This window comes from Malania oleifera, chromosome 3 (assembly GCF_029873635.1).
Source record: "Malania oleifera isolate guangnan ecotype guangnan chromosome 3, ASM2987363v1, whole genome shotgun sequence".
Classification (NCBI taxonomy): domain Eukaryota; kingdom Viridiplantae; phylum Streptophyta; class Magnoliopsida; order Santalales; family Ximeniaceae; genus Malania; species Malania oleifera.
Window position 1 is genome coordinate 15,271,533 of NC_080419.1, and position 4,794 is coordinate 15,276,326.

Genomic DNA, 4,794 nt, shown 5'->3' on the forward strand with positions numbered 1-4,794 from the left:
TGTGGATTTTTTTAAAAGCTTGATTGAATACCATATTTAATCACATAATAATTTGAATAAAATTAAGAAAAGTAAAGTGAATTGTCTCAAATAATAGTCAATCAATTAATATAAATTTGAGTTTTTTTATTCATTTAGCATTAATATTTGACACATAGAAGAACAAACAACCCATTTTGTAATTTTTATTTTATAAAGAATGACTTTTGAAATTATATTTTGTCTTTTTTTAACATTATGTTTGATAAGTTGCTTGAATTTTAAAATATTAAACTGTTATATTTGTTTTACGATGTGTTTGGTCATTAAATTTTTATGAAAATTAGCTCTAACAAACATTTTGTAGTATTATTATAATTACTAGGTATTTTTATGATTTATTAGTAATTTTATTTTTTCATATATTTTTTAAAAATTTAAAATAATAACTTTTTTTATTATGTTGATGTCAATTGGTTGATCTAAAGAAAATGGACTAAATAGACCAATTATTTTGAGAATATATTAGGTCTTTGAGTCACTTGATTAGTTTTCAAGACATTATATTGACCAATTTTTTAGTTTTATTTTAAATTGGCGTCATTTTAAAAATATCATTTTATTATGGCTAAAATTAAAATTTTTTTTTACCACATATACATAATGGTTGACTAATGGTTAACTAATGGAAGGTTCATTCTATCAATAAAAATAAATCTTAAGAGGTTTTTTGGTAGTTTTTGAAAACATAGGAGATGAAGTCTCATTTTCCAAAAACTTAGGGAGTGTTGCTAAATTTTACCCTAATTCTAATTTTGAATTTATTGCTTCTTTACCCCAAAACAAAAACACACCCACCTACCAACCTGATGGGGATCAACATACTTTGTCTATCTCATTTGTCGATATGATGACACGTGAACGATTTCTTGATGTCCACTATTATTTATAATTGTTTTGTAGGGGACTACTTGAAGATCATCTACCTTTTTTGATGGAAGACTTTGGAAGACTTTATTATTAAGTTGGATTTATATTTTGCTTAGATATTTTATTTCAAGACGATTAGATGCATGAAGACCCAAGTGAAGATGTTGAAGCAAGTTCCACCACAAGACCCATGTGGGTTCCACATGGCTTGTGGTTCCCACACAATTATGCTCCATGGGCCCCACATGATTTTGTGTCTCCTTTTGGCATATGCTTAAGTCTCACATTTGAATTGTAATAATGCAAGACAACTAAGTTAGAGTTGTGAGAGTTTAATGTTTTGTCTTCCATGCTTGTGTGAGAGTTGTGAGCGTTTAATGTTTTGTCTCTCATACTTGTGTGAGAGTTCTGAGAGTGATTAATGTTTTGTCCTCCTATGCTAGCCTCTATATCTTTTGTCATTGTAAGAACTCAAATTTTGTCTATGTTTGAATATGGAAGAAGAACTCCATTGTTGAAGTTTGAAGCTTGTCCAATCTTGTGATTGCGTAGTGTGAGGCTACAACATTCTCTCCGGAGATCAAGTGATGAGAGATCACTCTATCCAACATCACCATCACCCCTCTTCCCTTTCTCATCCGCACGGCCTCCCCCTCTATACCCACACAACCTTCTCTCTCTACACATCCATACCTGTTCATCTTTGCGTTTCAAAGCTTGGTTGAAGGACTATCGGTGTAGTCTAAGCTCGTGTTAAACAATGTCAAATCATCCAACGATTCTCTTGGGTAAATTCGTTATTTTTCTTGAATCCTTAATTAATTGTATGAGCCATTGCTTGAAGCCTAGAGTCCAATATTAGAATAACCCCACTTGAATTTCAATATTGTCATCTGCTAGTTAATATCACTTATAAGAATATTAGTTTGTTAACCTAAAACTTGCAATCTTGACTTTGAAATTAACATCTTTCCACATAAAAAACTTGATTCCTTGATAAGGAGCACTTAGGACTTGATTTCTGGACAAAATCATACACATTTTCAAAAATCTTACAACATGTGAATCGTCGCATAATTTGTAATGTTTATGTTTGGTTAATTGAATTTTTAAATCAAAGTGTTCGAATGTATGTGCCTATGTGTGGGTTGACCGTAGGACTAGGCCAACCATACCCGTCCTACATCACAACCATCACATATAGAAAAAGAAGTAAATCAATAGATGGTTTTATGACCCCGAGTAATGCACTTTAAATAACTTTCTCTACAAGTGCTGAAATTGTGCATTATTTGATATATTGCAAAGAAGAGCATCAAACATTTCAAATGGTACCTAATTTGAATTGAGAAAGTTTCAAAATTAAATCAATTTTCCATTAAAGTTCCTTCAATTTTATTTGAAAACCATGTTTTACCATAATGAATGATTAATGTAAACTCCTTCTGAGCAAAAGTATTGAATTTTAAGCATTATGTTGCACTAAATATTTTCATTAGTATGTTCTAAAACCAAGTTATTTGGTATAGTATAATGCAAAATGTTTTTATGGACAAATTTTGTTATGAAAAAATACTAATGAACCAAGTTCTTTGGTACATTATAATGTAACATGTTTTTACAAACAAATTTTGTTATGACAAAATACAAATGAGCCGATAATAAGCCAAATATAAATGTTGTTACTGCTATAATATTATATAAAAATGCGTGCAATGTCACTTTTGCTATAATTTTGGGATAAATAGTTGAATGCAACTTTGACAAAATAAGATTATATATACATGAATAAACTAAAACATAAAATATGATGATGAAATTTGCTATAATATCTTATTACATCTCATTATTTGTTTTAGCTTTTCCATGTCAAGGTGAAGAAATTTTAATTGATGAACTCTTGCTGGTTTAGAGCTCATATATATGCTTAGATGATGACAATTCTTATGACCAGATTTTGATGTTCTCTTTATTCCCTATTACTATAGTTCTCAGGGGAAACATTTGCTAGGTTTGATTTAGCATATAATTATAATGTTTATTGTGTGCCCATTGCTACTAAAAGGAAGGTAAATTAATGACTTAATTTTTTTTTTTCTCTTATAATATGTTTTACGACCTAATTTATTGAGTTGTTTGAAGACCACTTATGGATAGTGTAAGACATGTTATGGTGTGCGTTCCTTGATAAATTACAAAACTTGTTATGCAAAATTACCAATAATATGGAAATTTAAATCAGATTATGAAACTAAACAATTCATCTCACACAGTATAAATTTTTTTGTTTAGGTTAATTGATCTACAAATTGATCTTTCAACCCCAATAGGCTAGTTTGGGCTTGCTTTTGTATCTGAATTAACTTGTACCCTATTTTAGACCCCTAAACTTTAGCTTGCCGTGCTTAGTCTTCATATTATTAGATATTAAATAACTATTTGCCAATATACTCCTCGAATTTGTATGATGACAAATTATACTTTACTGCAGTATAGAGCTTTTCCAAGGGGCAAATAAGGTTGTAACTATCAAATAGGTATATTTCCTTATCCGTTGAGATATAAAATAGGGGATGTGACTGAATTGTTTAAGATTATGTAGAGGAAGAATTATCAGTACGTGTTTGATCTCAATTCATTCTATATGAATGTAGTTGAATATATTTTAGGTAATGACATGGTTTTGTCAAATGAATTGATGCAAGTTCTTATGATTCCAAAATCTGAAGAAATTAACAATGATAACTTTTCTTTAATGTAAATAGAATATTGAATATTAACATCATCTGAATTATTAGAGGGATCAATAATTAGGAAGTTAGGATCAAACATAGTATCGTCTTCTATATTAAGGATCAATTTTTCAAATTTGGTTCCATTTATGGCTATTATTTATGAATTCAATTAGAAATTTGGTGGAAGAGTGTGATTTAGGGGAACATGTTATTTTTGGATAAAGATTTGTAAATAACATATATAAAATTTATAGATTTTCAAGTTTTTTCTTCTATTGAAATGTACAAATTTTTTTAAACAATAAAATATCTTATTATTTCATTAAAATTTAGTAAATATGTCACATCTGATCACCAACTTGATATATACCAAGAATAACTCTAAATTTAACCTTCATGGGGTATAGTACGGTGGAAAGGCATCAGCATGTAAGAAGGAATATCGGAGATTCAATTCTCAATAGATACCCAATGTGTGTCTTGGGTTTAGGATTGATCGAACGTGCAACTGATCCATGAAAGCTGTATCCGAATCTAGAGTTTACCTTAATTAGCGAGACCTGGGGGAGGAGGACGTTGATTTGTGGGTTTAATGCCCTATTGGGGAGGGGGTCCAAAGGACTCGTTGGTGGCTGGAGTTCCAACGTCATCCAAGAAAAAAAAAGAATAGCTCTAAATTTTTTTTATGACATCACTTATAATTATATATCAATGAAGGTAGAATAGTACGTCCTCTTCAAATATAGAAATATATAATTATGGACAATTTTAATAATCTTGGTATATGAACTCACTTTTTATTAATTTTTATTGGAAAAAAATGAAATTATGAGTAATTTTTTATTTATTTCAATTGATTTTAAAATATTAGAAAAAATAAATATGGTATCACATGCACCCGTTCGTACATCACACTAGTTTCACAAAAAGCACGTGCCCGCGGCTAGTTTTATTTTTTGACCATTTTGATGGGCAATTTGCCAATTTCCATACCGTTTGAAAGAGCGTTCGATATAATTGTGTGTGTGTTTCCTAGAGGCCCATTGGGTCATAGCAATCTCCCTCTATTTCAGCCCATGTTGAATCTTGGGCTTTGTCTCAGCTTCAGCCCATGTCAAACCTTGGGCTCTCCTTCTTCACTATATGGCAA